Source organism: Ambystoma mexicanum, chromosome 1p (assembly GCF_040938575.1).
Source record: "Ambystoma mexicanum isolate Mex_15411 chromosome 1p, UKY_AmexF1_1, whole genome shotgun sequence".
Taxonomy (NCBI): Eukaryota; Metazoa; Chordata; class Amphibia; order Caudata; family Ambystomatidae; genus Ambystoma; species Ambystoma mexicanum.
In genome coordinates, this window is record NC_090921.1 from 699,421,750 (window position 1) to 699,434,830 (window position 13,081).

Genomic DNA, 13,081 nt, shown 5'->3' on the forward strand with positions numbered 1-13,081 from the left:
GGGAAAAGTGCCAAGTATTGCAGGAGTTCGTGAATTGCTCGGATGTCAAGTGAGCATTGAAGGTTCATGCAGTATCTGTTTTTCTTCGTTTTTTTAGCCCAATCGTTTTGCTGCATTTTTAGCTTCGCGGTTGGTGAGCATTTCTATTGTGATGTCTTCTTTCGCCATTTGTTGGAGTATGGAGGCTTTCCACGTTTTCAACAGATTGTTATTCATGCCATGCGGGGTCTCACGTAGAATTTGAATTGCCGGGATTGGATTTTCATTTATCAGCTTGTGCAAGAGGTCCATCTGCCTCCACCATACAATCGAGGAGAGAGATTGTAGTGCTACTTCAAACCGTATTCTAATCATAGGGTAACTTTGTGGGAGGTTCAGGATCTTTCGCCAGAAAGCTGCTTCCAAGGTTTGCCAGTTTAACTCAGTTGCTGTAATCATTGCATCACTCCCATAGGTGATGATAGGGATGACCTTTTAACGGTAGAACACCAGGATGGGTTTTAAGGAGAATTTGCAATAGCGTCTATGTAACATCCCTCCTTGTCTGGCTAGCCATAGGATCTTCCCAATCAACTCAGAGAGACTAGAGGTAGTAATTTTTACGACCGATAGTGAACAGCCCTCTAAAAGCACGAACTATTAAACAATACACAATGTTCACTCGGTCCCTTGCTTCCCCAAGTCCATAGAAAATTTTAACCCTACTATATGAGATTAATCACCATTAAATTCTCATAGGCTGCACCACATTTTATCAAAAACAGTTATTTATTTTTCATATTTCAACACAAACTTTTTGTCACCTCTCTATTTTTATGGAGAGTTGTTCAAGTGTTTATACTAGATCACAAGATCTACAACATTGCGATAATCTATCGCTGTGTACATTTAATCTCATGTATCATTTGACTATTTAATATTTCACAAAATTCATTTCTTAACCTGGATCTTAAAAGTGCTTACCTCTATCATAGAGGCAAGCAACTTAGTCCGTAAAAACCTTTCACTTCAACTTCATAAAACCCATGCTTACTTTCATACCACATTCAAACCATACCCGACATGTTTCATTCCTTCCACACTTACACACGAATCACAAGGAAATTCTTCAGGGGTAAAACTTTAAGCAACATTCAATCAAATGTACAATCATAATATTCTTCTTATAGTCTTATTCTTCTGTGGGAAACCGCTTTCTATAGGATTCCATCAAGCTTTTCTTTAGGGTCCAACCTTCACAATGGAAAAACTTTAGTTAGCTGATTCCTTTAGTGTATCTTCTTTTTGGGGTCCTTCTGATTTTTTAAACCAATTTCCACGGCCCTCTAGAAATGGGGTTGCTTGGCTTTCACACTGATAAAGATCCCTGGAATCACTAGGAGGCGTACCCCACTCCACATCCCGACACCTCAGTCCAAGGTGGGTCCGGCTTCGCTCGCCCCCATCTCCGCATCCTCCCACCCCTCCAGCGCTGCCTCCCGAGATCCCTCCTACCCTCCGAGACGAAACCCCTCTCTGCGGGCCACACTCAAATAGCCATAGGATCTTACCTTCCAGGGAGGTCACCCAAGTTGTTTCAGCTTTTTGCTGGTTAATTAATACACCAAGGTATTTGAAAGCTGTGACTACCTCAAGTGGTTTATTGTCAAGGATGAAATTTGTGAGTCTAAGTTGAGTGTTTGTACTTTGATGTTTGGTTAGCGTCATTGTTTGGTTTTTTTTGGCAATGATCTGAAGCTCGTTGATGTTCATGTATGTTTTTGGCATCAGCAGGTTCTCTTGTAGGCCTGATGGGGTTTTATCCAGCAAGACAATGTCGTCTGCATACATGAGGCATGCAATCGGAAAATAATTGATTTTTGACGGGTTAAGTGTGTCAGATTTGATGTGGGTGAGATAGTCGGCAGTGTATAGATTGTACAAGGTTGCAGCGAGGGGACATCCCTGTTTTAGGCCGTTGTATGTTCTTATTTCGTCTGTGGTGTGCCCTTGTTTTGTTAATCTGATGGTGACAGAAGTGTTTGAGTAGCGCAGCTTGATGGGTTCGCTGATCTCTAGGGGGCATTTCCATTTTACACGTTTTTGCCAAAGATTGTTCCTATTTATGGCATCAAATGCCATATGGAGATCTATGAAGGCGGCATACACTTGGGAGTTATTTTTTAGGGCTTCATGCCTTATTAGATTTAGAATCAGAAGATTCACATTTGTGCCCACATTTGGCGTGAAGCCCGTTTGTCGAGCATCGAAGCGATTTGTTTCTTTGGCCCAAGCAGTCAGTTTTTCAAGGAGGTATGTCGCAAACAATTTTCCCAGGGGATCTAAGATAGCAATAGGTCTAAAGTTGGATGGATCGTCTCTATCTCCTTCTTTATAGATCGGGATCAGCACTGCTCTAGTCCAAGTAGCAGGTATCGATCTTAGTTTATTGATTAGGGTCAGAATAAGGTCCGTTAGGTTTGCCCAAGTCTCTGGGGCCTGTTTCAGAATGGCGTTTGACAGGCCATCAGGGCCGGAGGCGCGAGAGGCGTTACGTTTTTTGATCATCTCCAGAAAAAGATGTTTATCCCAAAGAATGGTCCATTGATTCGAGATTGGTAGTTCTGAAGAGATTTCTTCTGTGCGCTGGGATTTGTACAGGTTTGAAAAATGTAAAATCCATTTTTGTTACGGGACATTGTAAAAATCATCAGTTGTTGGTGATTGGGGTCGTGGTTTAGCAGATTCCACAAATTCCTCAAGTTCTTGTTTTTGAGTGTTGAGAGCATGGTTTCGGCATCTGTTTGTTGCAAAGTCATCACATGGATTTTTTTCCAATTTCTGAAAGCTTGTTTTGCTTTTTTCATTTTTTGCAGATTTTCAGAAGTAAGATTCTTCCTCCATTTGCAGAGGTTTTTGCCAAAGAGTTTTCTTTTAATTTGCTAGCTCTGGATTATAGTAATGCAGATGGACAGGCTTTTCTGCTGTGGTGACGTTGATCTGAAAGGGGATCAATATCCAATCATACTTTAACTTTTCTTCGTCTGGCATGTTGGTTTGGCAGAAAGTTTGCGGCAAATAGACTTGATGTTTTAAACTAAGTCTGAGTCTGGAAGTTGCTCCTGTAAGTTCTATAGGTGGAGCTGGAATTATGTTCTGGTCGCACAATCCAACACCACGCAGGATGGGCATATAATGATCACTCTTGGTAGAAGATAGGATTTTATATTCAAGTATCAAATTATGCAATGTTGGTGAAAGGTAAATGTAATCGAAGATTGCCATGGTATTTCTGCAAGACCAGGTGGGAATCAGCGACTTGTGTTCGTCACATGGATGGCTTGTTAGAATCAGGTTTCTCATGGTTATTTCTTTGGACCAGCAGAGGGCTCTGGTTGTCAGATCATCAGGGGGTATGAGGAGACTATTAGAAGCATAAAGATGGATATTGAGGTCCCCACAGATGATGAACTCAATGTTAAGGAATCTCACAGCAAGTCTATCAATGGACAAAAAAACGTCATCCAGGAAGTTATGCTTTATTGCCGCTGGATTCCAGTACACATTTATAATCGCAATCAAACTAGCAGTGGGGCTATTCTGTTGACTTTGATAGGCTAAGTGACAGGTTTGGAAATCTTGATCAATGTGAATTGGGTCCATGGGTTGATGTTCTCCGTTTCAAGAAGGCTCCATGCTGGAGTAATCTTAATCAGTTTCAATAGGCCAGAGGATTCACGGACCCGGGTGCTTTGCAGGGCCGGGTTGAGCGCAGTTATATATCCATTACAAGTCGGCAGTTTGGTGAGCCAAGTTTCTTGCAGGCATATTACTTCACAGGATTCAAGTTCAGGGATGGGTGAGTCAAACAAGTGGGAGTGTCCTCTCGTGTTCCATGAGCACAGTATCCAACTGTTAGGGAAAATTCTCATTCTATGGCTAATTTCCCTTACCTATAGAGTCCCCCAGCAGCTTTGCTGGATTTGAAGGGTCTGTTTCTTTTCTCTTGCTAAGAGTGTGATCCCTTTCTCCCACTCTCATATTTGCTAAGTGTGTTCTAGGCTATTTTTTGTGTTTGATGTCTATGGGGTTTATCTCACCCTCATAGGAACCATCTTTATCCACCTGTGTTACACAGCACCCTCCGTGCAGTGACACAGGGGTGTCGTAGCGACCCCCAAACAGACTCCATACCCTCGGACTGACTACTGTCTCCCAGGGCATGTAAAGTGCCCATTGACTTTACTAGTTAATCTTTATGAACAAAACCAGTACAACCCATGTTACTATGGAGGTACTGGCAAGTGTTAATAGTTTTTCCCTTATGTTCATTTTCGAGAGGGTACCGTACAGTCCCTCTCTCAAAAGTTTCCGGCTGGTGGCAGTGGTCACTACCAAAAATATTCGACCGCAAATATTTCCCTATGGGATTTTCCCATCGTTTGAGGCTACCACATTTACTGACAGCCTCTAACATACCGCCGGTTTATTTTTATATTAACTTTACACCGGTAGGTTTTATTTGCCAGAACTTTCTTATAAATTCTTTCTCGTGTCTTTCTCTAGAATCCTAACCCATGTCGGGGATCCTTTGTTTGTTCTTTTGGCGGGCTTCTGCCAAGAAGCCCTCCTTTCGGCGCCACTGAGTCTGGGGTGGAACCATTGTGTGGGAGGGGGAGTAGGACCCCTGGACAGGGTTGCCTCAGCAAACCATGTCGCACTCTGCCCTGATAGGCTGGAGGGTCTCCCGCCAGGATGACCACTCCACTGTGTGAGTGACAGCTAGGCTGTATGAATGGGGGTCTTTTTGCATAAAAGCAAGGTCCTGAGGACTGGAAGAGCAAGACGTCGCCACTGGAACTAAGAAGCTGAAGAGGAGAGAAGCCAAAGACATCTGCACCAACTGAACCACCGGTGAAGCCCTCCTGCAGCATCTCACCACTTTTCTCCACACGACGAGAGAAGATCTTCATCTGCAAGAGCCTTCTTCCCTTGAGTTGGTGGGGCCAACCAGTTTGCCAATCGCCTTCCAGGACCTGCCTTGCTCGAATCGCCAGTGCCCTGCACTTGGAGACCGGAAAGCCAGACACGGTCCACCGGGACCGCGATTTAAAGGAGCGTACCTTTTATTCGTTGGGCAGCAGAGCGGCTGGTTTCATCCCTGGGCAGTGCAGTAACTCGAACCTTCCTCCACGACGAGAGTGTCTCTTCCTCTGCTGGATCTCCCGAACCGCAGGAACTGCCAGGAACAACCGCCACCGGAGGAGCCTCTTCTACATTTTAAGGTACTTCGTTCCGCCAGGCCTCCCTTTTCGTTTGGTAGCGCTAAAGGTGTTTTAAATCCTTTACCTGCCTGTTGGGTTGGCCGCCCCTATCCTCTAACATTGTCTTTCACCTTCTGCATCCACCTTTTCGAATCGTTTAACAAAGACTTGACTGCAGCTACAAGAATATTTTGCTCCTGGGCTCTTTGCCCTGTACCACGGACTCTGGCACAGGCCTACTGACTCTGGCTGAATCTGTTAGAACTGCCTTCTCTAGATTGCTTCTCAACTAGAACTGTGTTGGTGCACCAAACTCTTATAACCACCTCTTCCTTCCCACTTTTTAAACTTGTGAAGTGGCATTTTGCTCGGTTTTCATTTAAGTATTCCATATGCTACTGCCTTGCCTAAACTTGTTCACAAACCTATTGGGAAGTGTTGCTAGGGTATCTAAGAGTATATTCCTGTATAACTTGTTCTTTCCCTCTCTTGTGAGAAATTGCTAGAGTGCCATTTGTGTGTCGTTTTGCTCAGTTTTCACTCTTGCTCAAACTTGTCTACAATTTAACCAGGGAGTTGTGTATACTTTTCTTGACTGATTTTAACTTGCTTTAATAACTTTGATTAATGTGTTGAACGAGAAGTGTGTAAATAAATATATATATATTCTTTTTAATACAAAGCTTTGGTCAGTGTTTCCTTGTACCATAGTATTGTGTAAACCCTGAATACTGCTCATCTCCCTCTTGAGATAAGTCTGACTGCTTAGCCACAGCTACCAACTAAATCTTTGTGGTACAGACTGATAACAAAGGGGATTTATTGCTCATACATGTAGTCTTAATCTTCTGCAGTGCTCCCTAAGGGAACTGCACAGGATTCTGCCTAACACCAACCATGAGTCTGTGATGGGGTTAATGGTTATGAGTGATATGCTGGCTCATTGAGTTGTGATGGAGAGTCGACTTCATACTCTCGCCAGAAGGGAGACTGCGAGTATGTCTGGCTCTCAGAACGATGGACATGTGGTATGGAAGTTATTCGATCTCTGTATGAAGAGTTCCTGTTGTTCTTTGTTCTCTGCGATCTGTCCTGGTGTTTCCATCTGTGATCATCAGGTGCTGCTGCTGGTAGCATAGATGGGCGATTCGATTCCCGATCTTCTTCTGGTGATCCCAATATTTGTGAACATGCGAAACCTAGTGATAATAATGGTGCAGTCATCTGTATAATTCGGTTCATTGTATCTTGGGTATAAAATTCGATCTGAATCATGTCTAGGAGTTGGTCGTCAACAAAGAGCACCGTCTTGATTTCTTGTGATTGTATTGAATTCAATTGCGGTATGGCGTGTAGCAGTCTTAAGGGTATAGGTCTGTTTCTTCTGCCATGGGTCCACAAACTGGGGTAATCGGTATGCATCAGAAGAGTGAGGTTTCCATGTGTCGCCCTCTCGCAGGAATTTACCGTTGGATGGCGGGTGGGTTGGTGGATCTGTCATTGTAATCTGGTGTTCTGAGATCCTGACAGGCTCTTCAGACGTTCTTGTTGCATCGCTAGATTAGTTTGACGGAGCGTCAGATGCTAGTGATGTCGCACGAGAAGGAAGGGGGCAAGTCTGATATAGTTTCACAAGAGAGGTTTGGGCCATTAATCCCCTCAGATGGATCGGTTACATATTCATCCAGTATTATTAATACTGAATCATTGGAAGTTTTGACCTCAGGGATCTCCGGAGGATCCATGTGTATTGTGAGATTGAGAAGATCCTCTGTTTGAATTTCTTAATTGGTTTGAACAACTTTGGGTGGAACATGGTGGCTGGAGGTGGGTGATGCTGGACACTGTTTTCGGATCTCTATCTTTTTTCCGTTTGTGATATAGGGTTTGGGGGGCTGAATTGGGTCATTATCTGTGGTCGTATTTAGATTTCTTAGAAAGGCTCGCGAGCCTGTTTGTTTAGTGCCCATTTTTCTTTTGTTTTTAGGTTTAGAGATCTGTTTAGCACACAGGATTTCATTGTTTATCTTTTTATTTGAGAAAATATGAAAAGTGTCAGTAAGGTTTCGTGAGGGGTAAGATTTCTGCAGGTATCGCAGTAAGAGATTGTGGTTGAGCAGGGGAGGAGACGGTATTAGCATTCGAGTTCTGTGATCTCGTTGTAGTAGGCATTTCATGGTGCTTCAGGTTCACTGGTAGCGGTGTCATGGGGGGCTTGGATAGTGACAGAGTGTGTCTTCATCAAAGTCATCATTGTAGAAGTAAGGAGGGCTTTATCTGCTCTGTCTGCCGCTGTCATGTCAAACAATCTTGTTTGCCATTGATGAGAGAGCTCTGCTTCACGGTCCAAGCGTTTTTCTATTGTAGCAATTAAATTCTCAAGGTGGATCTGTTTGGTGTGGATTAATCCTAAAAGGGTTGCTTGATCTTTGGTGTTCTCGTTGGATGCTTCGTATAGCTTGCAGAATGGAATCATGGTTTGTGTGGTAATTGCTATAAGTATATTTTGGAGCTCGACCATGGTAGTTGGGATCCTTTGGAGGTGTTCCTCTTCAGGGGTTTCGCATTGACATGTATTGCTTGTCAGTTGATCCTCTGTGTGGCTCATGGGAACTGGCTTTCTCTTGTTGCTCTCAGGGTGAGAGGAGGACGAGGGGTCGTCATCTTCATGCTCAATCTTGAATTTCTTTATTGTTGGCTCCCTATTACTCAATGGCAGCTGTGCATTCATGGCTTTATTTAAAGGAAACGTATCGGGAAGATGTGGATTTCTTAGGGCCGGCGTAGATGTGGATGGGAGCTCATTTAGTCGGTTGAAGCATAGATGCCTGAATACTTCCTTCCTTTTTCAATGTTGGTCATGAGTGACTCAATTTCAGTGATGTCAAGAGATTGCCATGCCACCCTGGTGTTTGGTTGATGTGTGCCCCTTAACTTTGTGTTTTTTTGCAGACTTCTCATGGAGTAAGACTTAAGCCATCTCAGTTGAGCCCGTTTGGCCTTTTCTTTTTTGGACGATTCAGAGCGTTGGGTCTCGTCTGGTTTAAGATTGGTGTCTTTTGAGGCTTTGTCAGCTATTATCTTAGATAGAAGAGCCAGGTTAGATTTGAAAGCCTGCTCTGTCTGTTGGGAGCCTTGTGAAGTCTTGAGCGCTATCTCCGTCACAGAGTCGTCTCGTATTGTTATATCTCTCATCTGTTTTTTTGGCATCATCACAAGATATGGATTGATGGATGAAGGTCTCCGCTCAATGACAATATTCAGAGAAAGGGGGGGGGGATCAGCAGTAGTAAGATTCACAGAGTTACTCAGTCTCTACAGAATTTGTAGCGCTGGAAGGAGGGGAAGGAACTCGTTCGGATCAGCATTTCCAGGCTGAGGGATCTTTTGCCTCATCACTTCAGAGATATCGGGTTCACTATTCAAGGGTTCAGGCTCTTTGATTGGAAGAAGATGAGGAGTAATATCTACTGTTTCTTGAATAAGATCCGGTCTCGGTGGGAATGATGTTGGTAAGGTGGGAGTGGTAGTCTCATCCGTTATTGGCGGATGTTTACGGGCTGTTGAATGCTCGCTTGCCGATCTTTTTGCGCAATGACATAAGGAGAGCTTGCTCTATGGTCGATTGAAATGAGTCCGAAGCGATTGTTTTTTTTTTAGGTCGCGTTTCCCTCGTTGTCTGGTTCTAGGACCAGATTTATGTGTTGGGGTAGATTCTTGTCCGATGGAGGGCGAGTTTGGCCGGGATGTCATCTGGTAATTTCTTTCAAAGGTAGAATTTCAGTGGAATGTCGTTGATGTATTCTGTCGGATTGTGAGGCAATTTCAAAGGACTGCAGCAAACAGGGGACCATACGGACCTCCGCAGTCTCCAAAGTGAGGCTCCTTGTCCCACTAGCTTTCACGATTGGGGGTCTATGATAATATATGATTTCAATCTGTGCACCACAAGTTGGGGAGCAAGGTTAGGTGGAGCGCCTCACACAGGTAGAAGGAGAAGGTAGGAGTCGTGCATCAATCAGGATCAAAGAGTCTAATCCCTACAATCTCGATCTTGTGCAGCGAGACGCAGGTGCACTAAAGGAGTGTACAGTGGGGGTCCTGCATCGGTCAGGATCAAAGGGCAAGCCCCCGCAGTCTCCTGATCACAACGCTAGCCAGATGGCTTAAATTTGCAGAGTTCACAGGTTTTGATAAGGTTAATTTCAGCGCGGCACACGTGTACTGGAGATGGAGGTCACGTGTCGAGCAGGATCAAAGGGGAAGGCCCCCGCAGTCTCTTTGGCGCAACGTTAACCAAATGGATCAGATTTGCACCAAAGTCACAGGCTGTGCTAGAGTTACTGTACTGTAGGTGTACTGAAGGTGATTGCAATCGGGGTCACGTGTCAAACAGGATCAATGGGGCGAGCCTCCGCAGTCTCCTGGACACAACGTTATCCAAATGTGTCAGATTAGCCTGCTATCATCAGAGGATGTTGGGGGCGGAGCCAAAGTCACGTGAGGAGCGAGGCAGCAGGAGGGGGCCTCGCAAACTCACGACCGCGGCGTTGGACAGATGAACCAGAGCACCACGAGGCACAGATTGAAGGGTAGGTCGCGCACAGCTTTGACCAGGTGTTGATGTAAAAGTGCGTTCAGGGGAAACGCAATGTGGTGTGGTGCAACAGCACGTTGCAGCGGGCACAGCCAATCTGCTCTCCAGTCATGTCGCCACAGCTGAACAGGGTGAAAAGACCTCGCAACAGGCTCCTCAAGGGGCCGACTCCGCGGAGAGCCCAGCAGGCCGGCAACACAGTGAGGAAAGCGCCCGACGACACGCGAGGGTGCACCGGAATCCGGAGCAGGTAAGATCGGAGTGCGGCAAGTCAGGCAGGGAGGATATCAGCACTGGGGAGAGGGAGCCAGAGGCAGGGGGGGGTGGGGGAGGAAGCACCTACTGCAGGTTTCTGGTGCGTTTCGTGTGGAACAGTCCATTGTTCGTGGATCTGAAGGCTAAAGTTCTTTAATCCCAGGCGGGTTGAAGTCAGATGAGAGTTGAACAAGAGGTCGGGCACACGGCCACAAAGCCCGCAGAGCCCAAAGACCACAAGACTCTGCTGCATGACTCCGCTGCCCGGTCTGTTGGTGCTTTTAAGCACAATGGAGAAAGAAAGGGAACTGGAGGTCTACAGGAGCACACAGGAGCAGAGAGTTCCAGGCAAGTACTGGCAGACCACAAGACTCTGCTGCACGACCCATGCGGCCCGCTCCGCAGTCTATTGGTGCTTTTAAGCACAATGGAGAAAGAAAGGGGACTGGAGGTCTCAGGAGACACAGGAGCAGAGAGTTCCAGGCAAGTACTGGCAGACCACAAGACTCTGCTGCACGACCCACGCAGCCCGCTCCGTGGTCTATTGGTGCTTTTAAGCACAATGGAGAAAGAAAGGGGAATGGAGGTCCTCAGGAGCACACAGGAGCAGAGAGTTCCAGGCAAGTACTGGCCGACCACAAGACTCTGCTGCACGACCCATGCGGCCCGCTCCTTGGTCTATTGGTGCCATTAAGCACAATGGTGAAAGATAGGGGACTGGCGGTCCTCAGGAACACACAGGAGCAGAGTTTTCCAGGCAAGTACTGGCAGACCACAAGACTCTGCTGCACGACCCATGCGGCCCGCTCTGTGGTCTATTGGTGCTTTTAAGCACAATGGAGAAAGAAAGGGGACTGAAGGTCCTCAGGGGCAGAGTTCCAGGCAAGTACTGGTAGACCACAAGACTCTGCTGCACGACTCCGCGCAATTATGTTATTGGAAACAGGTTTGGAGAGATGGGTATCTCAAGAAATGTCTTTGATGGGATGTATTACAGCCATTAAAATGTACCTACGCCATCCCTTTTTATACTTCTGTACATCTTTATCGGTGGAGATCACCCGTAAACGTATTGACCAGCTCCAACGGAAAATATGTTTTATTTGGCGGGGAAGAAAAGCAAGGATTTCCAGGTATGTAATGATGGGGGACGGGTTGACTGGGTGGGTTAGGGTTCCAGATTTGCGCAAATATTATGCAGCAGCCCAGATTTTGCATCTTTTGACATGGATGTTTCTGTATTTGCTTCCAAAATAGGTAAATATTGAACAATCTAGACTTCCCCTCCCCCTTTGTTCGCTGCCATTTGTTTCGCACTCGGCACAAAAACAATGGCGAAACCTGTTAACCTCCTCTAAAGGTGGACCTGACCTCTTAAAAGCTTGGTATTGGGTATTACAACAAAAGGGGCTTCTGAGAGGTATATGCCCGTACTCCCCAATCTTCTATAAGCCTGCTTGCTCACCCGGGATGCAACCAGGAGCATTTAGAAATTGGATCAAGGAGGCCTGCAAACTCTATCGCAATTATTTGAAGATAAACAACCACGCCCCTTTGAAAGTTGTTATGCAGCTCACCAACTTTCTGAATTGGATAGATTCCAATATATTCAATTAAGCCACTGGATAACTCATCCATTGATTAGACAAGGGGCTAGACAGGAACCGAGTCCAATTGAGCTTACTATTCAAGGCGGTCCATGAATTGGAAGGGTTTCTAAAATGTATCAACTGTTACGAAACAACATGTTGGCAGTTCACCCTTCCTATATGCGTCACTGGGAGAATGACCTGGACTGTTCATTGGATGACCAATCCTGTTTCAATGTCTGGGCTAGAAACTATTCCTCTTCCAGATGCATAACTAATAATGAATGTGCTCTGAAACTTTTACTTCAATGGTATTACTCTCCGTCTCAGCTACACCATTTTGAACTACTTCACTGGCTATATGTTGGCGGAAATGTGGAGCACAAGGGACATATTTTCATATGTGGTGGGATTGTACTCTTATTAACTCCTTTTGGGTGAAAATTGTATCCATAATAGAAACTATCAACCATATTAAAGTCCTGATGAATCCTGAGGCCATTCTTCTAGGCAATTCAGTTGCAGGACTCTACCTTAAATTTGGGAATTCTGCTAGTTTAACTTCTGCTAGCTGCTAAGATTACAATAGCACATAACTGGAAGTCTCCTGAAGGCCCGCTGTTAACTATCTGGTGGATATAAAAGTATGGGACATTGCTGTGGCAGAGATAATTACCACAGTGAAGGAGGTTAGGTTGGGCCAATTCCCAAAGATTTGGACCCCATTTTTGGAGTTGGATCATAAATTCTCAGCGCTAACATCTAAACTTAAACATGTGAGACAATGTATTACACAGAGGTCGGAACCTCTTGGGGAAGATGGAGAGGAAGAGCTTGAGGTCGATAAGTATCTAATACTTTTGTTTGTTCGGCCTTTGATACTTTTGTGAAATGCTGCTTATATAATGTTTTCAATGTGTACAACCTACAATAAATACAGTTTAAAACAAAAAAAGGGTAGGTGTCAAATTTAGTAGTAGGCTCTTTTAAAGATGGTAGCAGGCCTCAACTGTAATAGCTGGGTAGATATCTCCTTTGCAGCTAGTAGGTTTAAGTTTCATTACAATGCCTGTCATCTCTATTTTTGTACCCATTCTAAAACAAAACTCTCTGCATGTATCTCCATGCATTGCGTCATTTATCTTGTTCGCCACGGTTTCCGCCCATTTCCCCAAATTCAGAGTACTCCTCTTAATATTTATGTTTTGCTTAATCTTATGAAGCGTATTGAGCATTGCCTCCTGAATTGTGGCGCACCACGCTACATCTTTAATAGGACCACCAGTTTTTTTGGGCAGGGATTCTCTAACTTTCAAGATTTTAAATAGTTTATAAAAATCATTCTCTGCATTGGCTATCCTAATGTCATACATAACTTTTTTTAGCTTCAATAATGG

At 44.9% G+C, this 13,081-nt stretch overlaps 1 protein-coding gene across 3 annotated transcripts in view; it reads right to left on the bottom strand.

The window, feature by feature from the left end:
• The window catches only part of MSTO1 (misato mitochondrial distribution and morphology regulator 1), a 1,020,943-nt gene that overhangs the window by 61,409 nt on the left and 946,453 nt on the right, over positions 1-13,081 (bottom strand). The window lies entirely within an intron of this gene.